Below are 14,683 nucleotides of genomic sequence, written 5' to 3' on the forward strand. Positions count from 1 at the left end.
TGTGGGAAACATTTCTGTATCAGCTCTCAGTATACAGTCACACCACTGCCTTATCAAAGCACGATCAAAGTCAATGCTGAGTTAGGAAAAAAGAATAAAAACAAAACAATTTAGTGTGTGGTCAAAACAGCTCCCACTTTACCTGTTTAAACAATCCATCAAGAAAATGGAACATGTGTAAAGGAACAAACATTGACATTGACTATTACCTTTAAAAGTTTGGCATGTGCAGAGCAATCACAATCTAGATAGTGGTAAGGTCCTCTTGTGAGATTCTTCCACCAAAGTTAACTCCTTGTAGAACTGAGATTAATATAATTAGGTCTTTGTTCTACCATTGCTGACTGTCTTGTTAAAGAATGAACTGGGGCTTCCCTGGGGATTTTAGATCTCTTTAACATACTTTTGAGGGTGACTGATAGAGTCATGGTTCATCATCCACCGAGATTTGCCATTGGACTTGATTTTTAAATAGAGGACCAAAGAATAAAAGACACAGAGATCATTAGGGCTGAGACAGGCAGAGGGAAGCCAGTCAAACACACCTAAACTTCATTTTGTTGGGGGGAACCCTTTCTACCTCTATACTTCATGGACTATTATAGGTAAATTCATGCACTCCAGAAACACATGGCCCCAGTAGAGGAGGGAACCATGTGGCCCCAGTAATTTCAGTGATTGAAGCTATCAATGTGGAGAAGCAGGGCTGTGAGCCACAGGAAAGAGAACCAACAGCAGTGGAAACAATGTTAGTAGAGAAGGGATGGATGATGAATTTTGGGGCTATGTCTCCTAGACCTGAAGGAGCAGTTCTTGGACCACATAGAAATATCTGCTGCAAAGGACAAAACCATGATGTAGAGGCACAAACCCAGGCTTTGCCTAATTCAGCACTTGCTTGGTGTATGATTCTAGGCAAGTTCTTTTACATCTCTTAACCTCACCTCAGATTCCTCCTTTGTAAAAGGTAGATAACAATACCTGTAGTATCTACCTCAAGGTTGATTTGAGGTTCAAATGACATAAGTGATATCACTCTGCAACCATCAAAATACTAATAAATGTCAACTCTTACTGTTCTTATATGCATTCTGTGGATTGGGGTAAGCTGAGTGCTTTCCTTTGCTGCTGGGAAACTAATCACAAGGTAGAACTGGAATTCAGGAGGACTGCATAGGTACCTAGAACAGATAGGAAAGAGATTACTTACCAGAAGAAGGGGGTTACTTAAATTTTGAGCAACCCTAAGTCTTTTCTCCTTGTGGAGGGCTTCCATCCTAGTATAATATTATAAATCTGGAGGACTCTCTGGGTCCCTAGTAGTGATTCACCAAAAAGAAAGAGGAGGGTTTGGTTTTTTTTTTTTTAAATTTATGGGCTAGGGCATGAGTTCCTCCTGCTTTGGGTCTTTCTGTTGAGTTAAATAATTCTATTTTTCAATGTTATATTAATCTGCTTGCTTATATGAGAGCGAAGAAAGCTTGACCTTTTCTAAATCTGATCATGTTTAGAGCCTTGTTGATAAGTTGTTTCAGTCATGTTGGACTCTTCATGACCCTCTTTGTTTTTTGTGTTTGTTTTTGGCAAAGATACTGGAGTGGTTTGCCATTTCCTTCTCCAGCTCATTTTACAGATGAGGAGACTAAGGCAAACAGGGTTAAGTGACTTGCCCAGGGTCACACAGCTAGTAAGTTCTGAGGCCAGATTTGAACTCAAGATGAATCTTCTTGACTCCAGGCCCAGCATGCTATCTGCTGTGGCACCCAGCTGCCCTTTCCAGAGCCTTAGATATGACCAAAAAATCTGATGTTCCCAGGAGAAACTCTAGCTATGGACAGGAGCCAGAGTGATTTGTGAGCAGTCACCAAGATTGACTTATCTCATATTTCTTTCTCATTCTTCTTCCTAGCATAGTACTAGGCATTTAATTGGTGTATAATACATACTTGCTGATTAATTTATTAAACAAATTATGCCTTGTGTGAAAAGCTCCAACAAACTACATTCTCTGTGTAAGGCATAGTTGCTGATGTTTACCAAGCAATAAATGACTTCTTTTCACTAACTGGGTCCTTCAGGTCTGAGAGGTTGGAAAATGTTGGTTAGTCTGTAGCAACAGATTAAAGAGAGATGAGATAGATTATTAAAGGTTTACTAAACATGATTTAAAATAGGAAGGTGAAAAAATAGTCTACATTTTTTTCTTTTTATATTCTTTTCTATTTTTTCCTTTTGTGTATAGATGTCTATGGAAAAGGTTGTAGGAGAATATCATTACTGCCATCCAGTAAAGATGACTTGAGAACAGGGGTGAGTACTACACAAAAAGGGTCATTTATGGTTGGAACATTTTTTTTTCCTCTTCTCTGTGTAATAGTGGTGATTCCTTTAAGGCATGATCATTCAGTATTCCAGTCTAGGAAAACTGGACTGCTCCATTTCCCCCTCTCTACCTGCTCCTCCCCCCCATCTCCAACTTGGAGAATATGCAGATATTGTATCTACCCCACAGGGACCAAGTAATAACTTGAGCATGCCCAGATATTCTCTGTGTCTAGCTATGTATGACTCATCCCTGGGTTGAGTCCCATTTATCATTGTTGAACTGGAAAAACTGATGATGCAGGTACCATACCTGGTGGAAGAAGAGGTGGTTTCTGGCTGGTGAGTCTCTTAGAAGCAGCTTTCAAGAAGACAAGATATAATTTCTGTTGGGTGGTAGAAGAAGAAAGATTCCTCTATTTGGGCAAAATGATGGGACCAGTGTCCTTTGATCCCTCACTCTCCACAGGGAGCATGGACTCAACTAGTTGGGCTCTTACTGGTGGGCCATGTTTGCCTTGCCTCTCCTTTTTTGTTTTCTTTCTTTTAACATCAAGATAGTGAACATTCAAAGGTCCTAGAAGGCCTTTGAATGCTGGCTACAAGTATAGCATCTACCAGAATGGTTGCAGTTACACTAGTAGCAAGATCAAGGGTAACAAAAAGAAACTATTGAAATCAAGGAAGGAAGTTCCCAGAAAAGGAGATCCCACTTGGATTCTGCCTGGTTATTTGACCAGATAATGCCATTGTATAGGCGAAATAGAAAACAGCTAATTAGCAACCTTGCATAACTTTGGCTCAAAGAGCCAATTACCTGGCACTATTCTCATTGGCAGAGATTGATTCTTTGATCACGTTTCCTTTCCCAGAATACTACATGGAACTTTGGGGGAATTTCTCTTTAGGTGAGTTATGGGACTCTCTCTCTGTTGAGTTGACTTATCTTGTTCTCAATGGTAGAGGTTATTCCCCTTTGTGTATTATCTGGTAGATATTCTCCTATTTATATTTTCTCTGACTTCTTTTTTTATTATTTGCTTGGATAAATGGGTTTACTAGCTATTTGCTGTGTGTGTTCACTGTGGCACTGGCATTTGATGGAAAGGGAGTCAAGACTTGGGTATATAGCTTGCGGCTATCCTCTTCCATTAAGGAATAATGATTAGGAGTACAGCTTGTACTTAGAAATTATTTCCTCTAGACTAATAATATTTAAGGGAGTAGATAAATATAATTCTAGCCCAGTACCCCCCTCTCTCTGAGGACAACACAGTGGCTAGCGTCTGGCCCCAACCTACTGCTTCACTTCTTGGCAGGACAGAAGGTGAAGAGGGTACTAAAGAAATATATTTTTTTTGCCTCCCTGAGAGTCCCATGCAGACACACATAACCTCAAACACTATGTTTCAATGAGATTTAAGTATTAGCCTCTCATTATACTAGTCATGATAAGTTACTGGATTCTTTTCTAAATGTCCTATCATTCTTTGTTGCTTAGATTCCCTTTTCTTTGTGGGAATAAACTACCTGTTCCATATATGATTCATTTTTGTATGTCAAATACATTTTTTTATTTTTCCCCTTACTAGGGAAAACCCTAGACTTCAATTCTATAAGGGGAGGAAAAAGAATAAGCATTAATATAGTGTCTGCTGTGTACCAGACACTGGGCTAAGTGCTGAACAAATATTAGCTCATTTGATTCTAACAACAATTCTAGGAGATGGGGGCTATTATTAATCCCATTTTACAGTTGATGAAATTGAGGCAAACAGAGATTCAATGATTTGCCCAGGATCACACAGCTAGGAAGTGTCTGAGGCTAGATTGAATTCAGGTCTTTCTGACTCCAGGCTCAGTGTTCTATTCACTGCACCATGATCCATGTACCACTAGATGCCCATAAATATTTCTATAAATAGTAAACTTTAATAAATTTATGTGAAATAGCTGAGGTGGGGGTGTTAAGCCAATGAATGAGAGTGTTGGGCAACCTATTTTCTCTACTGAGAAGTCAGGCAAGAGAAATGAACTTGGTATACAGTCACATGGCTGAGCATAGAGAGCTAGGGGGGTTGGGTACTCTGACCAGACTCTGGGTATTGTCTGCTATATATTTTCACACTGCCCTTTCTCAGAGGCATGTGAGTCCCAATGGCAGTTGCCTCTAGCTTCTATGCTAGACCTGTATTTCTAGCTATAATGTGGCAGATACAGCAGGCAAAAATATGGATGGATGAGTACCAAATGAACCCAGAAAACAATGATTCAAGCAAGAACCTTATTTTCTTTTGTCAGGGTCATATAGGGAAAAATTAAATTCCACAAGCACGTATTCACTTAAACATTTAAGATGTAGGATGTCAGTGAGAGGATTCATAGTCAATAGAGAGGAAGACTTGGAGTCATAAAGACCTGGGTTCTAGTTCTGCCTCTTACATATGATGCCTTTGTAACCCTAGGCAAGTCACTTAAATGTTTTGGGTAACCCTCTAATTCAATTATTTTCATTTCAATGAAATTAACATTTATTAAGCACCTCTTGTATGTAAGTCTCATTTATCTAATTTTATATATGTATATACACATAAGAATATATATGGACATGTATGTCTATATATCTTGATACATACCTACATACATTGTGTACATTTGTATATAGTATATATATATAGTATACACCTTGTATATATTGCATGTATATATGTTATATATGTAGTATGCATATTTATATGTGTGTATATGTATATATATATATATATATGTCTATATTTATATGTATAATTCATTCATTCAATCCTATCTGACTCTTCTTGGGGATTTCTTGGCATAGATACCAAACTGGTTTGCCATTTCCTTCTCTAGTGTGACCCCATTTTACAGATGAGGAACTGAGGCAAATGGGGCTTCTGTGACTTGCTCAAGGTCACACAGCTAATAAGAGTCTGTACTTATACTATAAATCTGTCCCCCTCTCCCTCTCCTTTTCCCTTATCTTCTTCCTCCCTTCCCTTCCTCCCTCCCTGCCTTCCCTTCTCTCCATCTCCATCTATATCTATAAAACCTGGACAAGTCAGGCCTAAGGATAACAGACTGGGTTGAGTTTGGGCTGGCCCTTCACCAGGCGTGGCATCCATTCTGGACAGTTGATCCACTTGACTCCCTGAACTTGCTTTTGGATAGGCAGCTGTAGTTTCCACCATCTCCAGTCTCTGGCTTGGCTGGGTAATACTGTACTGCTTCTGCTGGGGCATTAAGGTGTTTGTTTTCTAACTGGAGTGCCATTGTGTTCTTTGAGAAAGGGCAGAGTCCTAAGCTTAGGATTGGCAGGAGCTTGTCCTCTTTGGCTTTCTCTGGGCCTCAACCCTGAGGTCAATTCCCAGGCAAGAGATAGGAGAAAAATTGTGTCTCCTGTTGGACAATTCTTCCTGGCTCAGAGCTGGGTTCCTTCAGTATGGGAACCCCCCTGGTTTACAGTGACCTGCCCTTAGGAACCTTTTGAACAGTACCTGGAGTGTAGTAAACCTTTAATAAATGCTGGTTGACTTGACCATCTAGGTGTATTTCCCACATTCTTGTTCAAAATTTGTGGCTGGAGACAAAGGTAAGAAGCAGTCCATGCCCAGGAGCAAGTTTATTGTCTTTGCTGGTCTTTTCATATGTGGCAGAGCTATGCAAAGCTTCAGACCCCTCTTGAGGAGTGGAAGGCCTCCCTTTGTATTTTATTGTCAAGGTCTCAGTCTCAGAAAGGGGCTGCTGGTTGGTACAGTGGATAGAGCACCTGCCCTAGAGTCAGAAGGACCTGAGTTCAAATGTGACCTCAGAGACTTATTAGCTGTGTGACCCTGGGCAAGTAACTTCACCCTGCTTGCCTCAGTTCCTCATCTGAAAAATGAGCCGGTGAAGGAAATGGCAAACCATTCCAGTATCCTTGCCAAAAACAAACAAACAAACAAAACAAAACCCAAAGGGAGTGACAAAGAGGTGGACATGCTGAAATGACTCAATATTAACAGTCTGGGAAGACCTTTAACTTTGCTGGAATCTAAATGGTACATACCTTTTCTAGAATGGAAAAGAAGGTGAAGGGAATGAGCATTTGTTAAGTGCCTACTGGGTGCCAGACAGAATGCTAAACACTTTACACATAGTATTTCATCTGATCCTCACAATAATCCTGCAAACTTTTATAGTTGGGGAAAATGAGGCAGACATTGCTGATTTGTCCTGGGTCACGTAGCTAGTAACTGAAAATGGATTTGAACTCAGGTTTTCCTGACTCCAGGGCCAGTGTCCACTGTATCACTTAGCTGCCCTTAGCTTATTAGGTAGATCCCTTAGGTGAACTTGTGGTAGAACGTGACTCCGCATCATTGGAGGGGTTAGCTACATGTTGAAGAGAAGGAATAACCATTTGAATAATTAAAGTAATTGAATATGTTCAAGGTACTACATTGGGCTCTTAAAGACTAAGTGATAGACAAGTTGCTGTTCCTTATCAGTGGAGGGGATTTACACAGTAGAAACTTCTAACACCAGTGAAATTATTGCTCTACACCTTATCCTTTACACCATGCTGACCCTGTAGGTGCCTCCCTATCACCCCAGGAAGAAAAAAGGGCATCCCATTCAAGCAAATGGCTAAGCAAGAACACAGTCAGGAAGACAAAGAATATGCTTGGGGAATAGGAAGCAGACCAGTTTTTTCTGAACTATAAGCAGAAGTGTACTCATAAATGTTCAACAACTGGTCCTCCCTTCCTGCAAAAAAAGTGTGCTTGACGCACTTTTTTTTTTTAATTAGGCAATTGGGGTTAAGTGACTTGCCCAAGGTCATACAGCTAGTAAGTGTCAAGTGTTTGGTCTGAGGCCGGATTTGAACTCAGGTCCTCCTGACTTCAGGGATGGTGCTCTATCCGCTGTGCCATCTAGCTGCCCCCTCTTGGCACACTTTTAAGTTTAATCTGTATTATTAATATTTTCTTCATCATTTTCTTAAATTTAGACCATCAAACTCTGATTTGCAGATTTCCAAGGTGTAAAGACTTACATTGAAAATTTAAGAAGCTAATATGAGATGGCTTCAGCATACTCCTGAGTGCTGAGTACATACTGGGAGGGTATGGTGTGAGGGAAGGCTGGTTAGGTGGGGAAAGGCCACTGAACTTCAAAAATGAGAAGCCAGGCATAGAAAACAAGGAGAGAAGTGACAGAAGAATCCTTTTAAATAACTGACTACTCTCAAGTCCAAATCCACAAAGAAACTTGGAGAAGAGAGTTGCTAAAATCAAGCAATAAATTGGAGGCACTGGGCTCCCAAGGAAAGACACCATGATTTACCCATCTTGCCTGACAGCTGCAATGCTTTAGTTGCTGTTTTGCCCTTTGCTGAGCATATGGAAGCTGAGAGTTCTTTGGCTGGTATCCAGGCATCCAAAAGTTAAATTGATGGGCACTGCCATGAGGGGTTCTAGCTAATGGGAAACATAAAGAATGAGGCCTGTTTGATTTTTGCTTGTTCCTTTTTCTTCTTTAAGAGTTTTCTTCACAGAGTAAACCTAGATACCACTCTGTTCAACATATTTCTTCTGTGTTTTCCCCCTGGGGATGACTCACACCAACACGAGCTCTGTTTTGCTGTTCCAGGCCATTGGGCTCATCAGTTTATTCAATTGACTTTTAAAATGGCCTCATTTTTTCCTGACACGGGGAAATGTGAGGGACTGTCTGATGTTGGCAGTTGCCAGTTGGGCGCTGTGGCAAGATTAGGGGTAGAATCTGGGTATTTTGGAAGTCGAGGCAGGGGCTGTGGTAGGCGGAGTAGTGGTGAACTGGGATGGGCTGGGTACAGAGAAGCCCTGAGGCAGTGGGCAGTGCTATGTGAGATAAGCTGGGTACAAGGAAGTAGCGGAGCTTGTGCTCCTGAGGCAAAGGGCGGTGCCACGTGGGAGTGGGATGGCAGAGGACTGAGTTCCCTTTGCTTAGTCCCCTCCCTATATGCAACGTCAACCCCAGATGCCTCCATCTTGTGACCTTCCTGACTTCCTGGGTCCCTTTGTGTAGCACTGACCCCAGACCCCTCCTCCCAGTATCTGAGTCTGACTTCCTAGGTCACATACTCTGTCTATGCACTAATCCCAGATGCCTCCTTCCTATATCCGGTCCTAGCCTCTTACATCACTCCCTCTCCCTTGGTGTGCAAAACTCAGACAGCCCCTTCCGGTATCTGACCCTACAATCATTGGCTAGTAAGCGGGCTGGGGAGGAGGGGCTAGGTAGGTATTTAGGAACGAGCGTGGTCAGATCACGCACTCTCTCTCTTGGCTCCTGCTCTGTTGCTCTGGCCTTGCTGCTTGGGCTTGCTGCTTGGGCTTGCTGTGATGGCCTCTGAATAAAGCTCTGGTGTTGGCACCTCCCGATGGCTCGTCTCTGTGTGTTCATCCGGCTGAGGACCGAAGACTCGGAAGTGAGTATGACTCTGGTAGCCTGCTCCTTATAGGAGGAGAGGGTACGGCGCACGGCTGGCAGAAGGTCGGCACGGCCGGTACAGGGAAACGAGGCAACAATGTGATTGCAGAAGAATAACTGGCGGCCTAGCTCCTGCAGAGTGTCATTAACATCATGGCAATGCCTTACGTCCAGCTTTGGGTCCAACACCTAACGTGTTATAATCTTAACACTCTTCAGTAAAATGTCTGATATCTCTCCTTTGTGTCCCCCCTCCCCGGCCCCATTGAGGCACTCGTGGTAATGGTGGGGAGCATGCACTAGGCCCTGCATTATTTTATAAATGAATGCTACAAAAGGATTAATGCATTCTTCTGGAGATGGTAAGTTCCATCTGGGCTTCTAAAGGTTGAGGATATTCTAACTGGTGTGTCCAGGACCAAGCCCCAAATGTTTGTTTACAGTTCTGTGTTTCAAGATATCCCTTGCTCCTGTCTTTGCTTTTTAGCTTAATATATCAAACACTACACAGAAAGACAAGCCAGGGAAGGAATGGGAAACACTGGTGAAATATATTACTACTGGTCAGTGCCTGGCACATAACAGATACTTAATAAATGCTTGTTGACTGGACCATTGGACCCAACTTATATACTGGTTTCCTTCTTTGCGGAAGTACTTGAAAATTAGTGGTGATGTGTGAATCTGTCAACCTTTCTTGGGCCTTGGCTTCCTTCTTTGTAAAATGAATGGACAAACTAGATGACTTTTAAGGGTCACTGCAGTGCTAAATCTATGATCCCAAGATCCTATCGTTACGGACTGTATAGATTGTATCAAAAGCTTCCACTGATGCAACATCCCCACGTGGGACAGGCTGGAGAGCTAGGGGACTCATCCTCATGAAGAATAAAATGCCTTGGAGAGACTGTAGGTGGGTGGTATCAAACTCAAATAGAAATAAGTCCACTAAACTATACATAAGGATCCCTGCAGGCAGCATATTGACTTAGAAAACCAAATATTAATATTTAATCATTAATTTATTTAATTATCAAATAGTAAAATAATTTAATTATTATTAATTTAATATTAATATCTTTGTTTTATTGTATTTTATCTTATTAAATATTTCCCATTAACATTAATTTGGCTTGGGACACACTTGAGAGTGTCATGACTGCATGCTCTCCACAGGTAGCATGCTGGATACCTCTGCTAACCGTATGGTTAGGAAAAGCCTTTTTTGATTGGCTATGCAGCCAAAACTGAGAATCTTCAAAAAGTCCTGATTCAGCCTTGACCTAGGCTCTTCATCTCATTCTCTTCAGGTACATGCTAGTGGTTTGACTCCTTCACTGATGGACATAGTAGAGACAATTTTAGGGAAGTGAGGGAAGAGGCCTGTGTGGTTTTTTCTCATTGAGACCATGTGACCTTGGTCTTTGAATTCTGTTTTAGTTCTATTCATTTCAGGTGAAGAGATTAGAGATTTCAATCTTAAGAGTTTCAAAAACAATAAGAATCCTCCTTCCCAGAACCTGGGCTTTGTAGCCAGTTAAGCCAGTTAGTGACCAGAGGAGCAAAAAAAGACCTTTGGGAGTGACCTTCGGAACCCTGCCCAGAGGTAGTGAGACAAGTCATGAGGCAGTTGTATTCCATGTGCATGTGAACTAGGTGGGACTAATGCAATGTAAGAGCTGAGCCAAGTTTGTACCTACTCTCCCTAGAGAATGAGATGGGGTAGGGGAAGAATGTGTTCCCCGGGTATTGTGGGTAACTTTATGTTTCCTTAGTGCTCATTCTTCAAAGTATACAACTGTTTGTAAAAGCTAATTGATGTCAAGATGGAACTGGGGTGCTCCTCATTGGCCCCTCACAATTTGGGGGAATACTTCTGTAGAGATATGAGCTAATGGAAATAGAAAAGAGATACCTCCCAACCCTTTGGGATACCCTAGAACCCAGGCCTGCTCTGGGAAAGTGAGCTAGCAGATAGTCGCCACACTATGACTTAAAAAATATGTTGTTATACGTAGGGGAATGAAAGGAAGGAGTATTTTAAAAATATATGGTAGAAAATACTTCATGAAAGGAAGCATCTGTTGATATACAGGAATAGAACTTGGCTAATTCTCTATTAATCAGCAGACGTAATTCAGAGCAATCCCTGTGGTGTCATCCTTCAGAGAAAGCTTAATAACAAAGACTGATAGACAGTTTTCTTATTACTAAAAAGCTATCGGGCATAGATCATTCTAAAAAAAAAAAACCCAACCCAACCTTTTTCAAGGACAAGGATCCTTTTCAGAACAAATGAGCACTTTCTGATAACAATCTTTCATGGCATTATTCTTTGACTTGAGCTCACTGTATCTCCCCTGTTCTGTAAATGGATCATTTTGGCATAAATTTTGCATTTATCTAAAAAAATTAGGAAACCACACACCCATTCTAGGGTAGTGAAAAGACTGTGACAGCCCTATATTTCACTTTCATTTATTGTTAACATTTGTTTATCTTCTTGGCCTCTAACACCTGTACACTATACACTGCACATCTGGGAGAGAGCCTTAGAGCTATGGGAATATTACCTTGTTGATATACTAAAAGATATATCAAATATATATTCCATTTCAGGATTTTGTCGAAATTGAGATCAAATCAATCAAGAATGCTGCTGGCTATTTGACTGCATTATTCTTTGAACTAACAAAACAAAACATTGAGAGTTGTAATCTGTTAGCTTGTCAATGGTACAGATTTGTAATCTTACATGACTTCATATTGTTTTGGGTAATCTAGGCACATGGTGGAAATGGCTTTTCCAGATTGAATATTCTCAGTAGGTTTTCATGGCTTATCTTATTAGTGGGGATTAATAAAATCATTCAAGATAACAGCCAAATAGACATTCTAGGTTGATTCAACTTTGTTTATCAAGAAAAAGCATTAACTGGGGACTCGTAAAATGTATCCAGTTCCATGACCTGGGGTGAAAAAACTTAAGATGGAGCCAAATGAAGTTTGGTTGTCCACTGATCTTGGCAGAATTATCTTTTCCTGGGTTACCTTCCTGAATACTGCAGTTCCTTTTTAAGGTGGTCTGACATACTTTCCTCTTAAATTCTCACAGCTATATGTGGATGGAATTCAAAATAGCACAACTATTGTAAGATGTCCTAGGTTCTTTAGCACTTTATTCTTATTGAGCCAAATTATCTCATTGGTAAAAATAAGTTTCCTTCGGATAGGCAAGTCTTATTGATTCTATTTTTCTGCTTTATTTGCTTCTCTTTTTATTACTACCACCCCTACCCAGTAAAAGCCATTGTCACCACCCTCTTAGACTATTGTGGTAACCTCCTAATAAGCCTTTCCACCTTCACTCTTGCTACCCTTTCCCTCCCAGTTCCTGCCCCCTCCCCTCCTACAATCTATTGTTCACATTACCGCTAGACTAATCTTTATGTCATTTTGCTCAAATATCTTTAGGGGCTCCATATTGCCTACTAAATGAAATCCACATTTCTTTAGCTGGAAGTTAAAGGCTCTCTACAATCTGGTATCACCCTTCCTTTCAGGTCTTATCTCACCCCACTTTCCTGCAAAGACTTATGTTTCCCAAACACTCCCCTACACTTTCTTTCCTCCATGTCTATTGTTTCCTATAGGAAACAGCTTACACTATTTCCTATGCCTAGATTATCCTGACTATCTTTCCTCCTCCTCATTACCTGATGAATTCCTGTCATTTAAAGTCATATTCAAATGGTACTTCCTCTAAGAAACTTATTTTTAGATCTTCCCCAGTCAGTAACAATTTTTTTTCACTGCATTTTGAACATTTTTAATACACTTACATGGAATTTTATATTACATGTATCTCTATATGTCACACTCCCCTACTAAACTATAAGTTCTAAATTTTGTCTAAATTTTGTATTTCTCTCAGTACCCAGTACAGTTCTGTACACACAGTAGGCACTTCAAAAATATTTCTTCAATATAATTCTGCCCCCCCCCACCCAATTCTTAGAATCCCTTTAGTTTCAAAAAAGTTCTCTTCTTTTGTAGATCTTATGTTTCCTTTGTGGTGTAGTGGAGACAGCATTGGATTTGGGAGTCAGAAAGACCTGGGTATGAATCCTGCCTCCAATACTTAATGTCTGGGTGATAATTGTTGTGAGATTAAAATGAGATAGTATATCTAAATCGTTATAGAAATTCTAACTATTGGGCAGCTAGGTGGCCCAGTGGATAGAGCACCAGCCTTGGAGTCAGGAGGACCTGAGTTCAAATCTGGCCTCAGGCATGTAACACTCACTAGCTACGTGACTCCGGACAAGTCACTTAACCCCCAATTGCCTCACCAAAAAAGAAATGCTAACTATTATTATTATTATTATTATTATTATTATTATCATATTTGGTATTAGAGGGCTAGGATGTATATCCCTAATGAATACTACTCCTATCTTTTACTGTCATACTAGAATGGAAGGTGACTTGTATATGACCCACACCTTGACTAGAATTGACTTGATCCACATGTCTGCCCACACAGCTTTCTCCACCTTCAAGGTCCAGCTGAGGTACCACTTTCTCTATGATGCCTTTCCTCATGTTCCCAACTAGAAGGAATCTCCCACTCTTTGAAACTCTGACCTCTCTGATTCTGACCTCTCTTGTTATACACTTAAGATTCTGACTTAAAACTATTTATTTATGTGTCTGCTTTCCCTTCTTTATTAGCCTATAAACATCTGGTAGATAGGGCCTGTATGGTTTGTCATCTTAGCGCTTGCTTAGCACTCAGTATAAGATGGTGCAGTGGATAGAGTGGCAGGCTTGGAGTCAGGAAGACCTAAGTTCAAATCCAGCCTCAGATACTAGCTTTGTGACCCTGGGAAAGTCCCTTAACCCTGTTTGCCTCAGTTTCCTCATTTGTAAAATGATCTGCAGAAGGAAAATGGTAAATCACTCCAGTGTCTTTGCCAAGAAAACCTCAAATGGGTTCACAAAGAGTCAGACACGATTGAAATGACTGAACAGCAACAACAAATTCAGTCAATCCATAAATATTTATTAAGCACTTAATATGTGCCAGTAACTATGTTAAGTGCTGGGAATACAAAGACAAAATTGCAATAGCCCTTAATAGCTGATGCTCCAATGGCTAAAACAACATATCTATATCGGAATGTAGCACATACAAACTCTGGGCTCTTTATAGAGTTTTGAATCTGTATCCAATTTGTCCTTGACTCCTGATGTAGACACTGCTGTCAGCTGTTCCAGGATTACTGTTAGGATATTAATGGGAAGTCCAAAGTCATCTTGACACTGCACAATTCTAAAGATCCTCCTCTGGTCAAGGTGGGGAGGGGACAAGGCAGGGGCCTAGAGCTTGTCCTTAAGAATGACTTCCTCTCTTCTCCGCTTTAGTAAGAGGTTTGAATTCTACATTCCAGTTAACTCTCTGGTTTTGTGTAGGCCCCAGAGGATGTTACCAAGTCCATCAGTCAATCCAAATGGACTTTCTGTTGCTCCTAGGGAGATGTTCAGACTTTCTTCACATGCAGTGAACAACACATAAATATGTATTTAATACCTTATAAGTGTTTCAAAGCTAAGTGAGGTGGGGGCAATTTTAAGCAGACCCTTAAAATATATACTGAATATATACAAATTGTTTAATAAATGTTTGTTCACTTGAGTTGGACTGTATGAGTATCTTCTTTAGGCAGACTCTCTGATACACTAGCAAGCAGAGGGCACACACACCCACCCACACACACACACACACACACAGTCTTAATCTCAAGGCTCAAGTGACCACACTGGAAAAAAATGCTTTGAGACACCAATGATTTCATTTCTAAATTCAGCTGTGGCTATATTTTGAACC

This window comes from Vombatus ursinus, unplaced genomic scaffold (genome assembly GCF_900497805.2).
Source record: "Vombatus ursinus unplaced genomic scaffold, bare-nosed wombat genome assembly UNPS02015175.1, whole genome shotgun sequence".
Classification (NCBI taxonomy): domain Eukaryota; kingdom Metazoa; phylum Chordata; class Mammalia; order Diprotodontia; family Vombatidae; genus Vombatus; species Vombatus ursinus.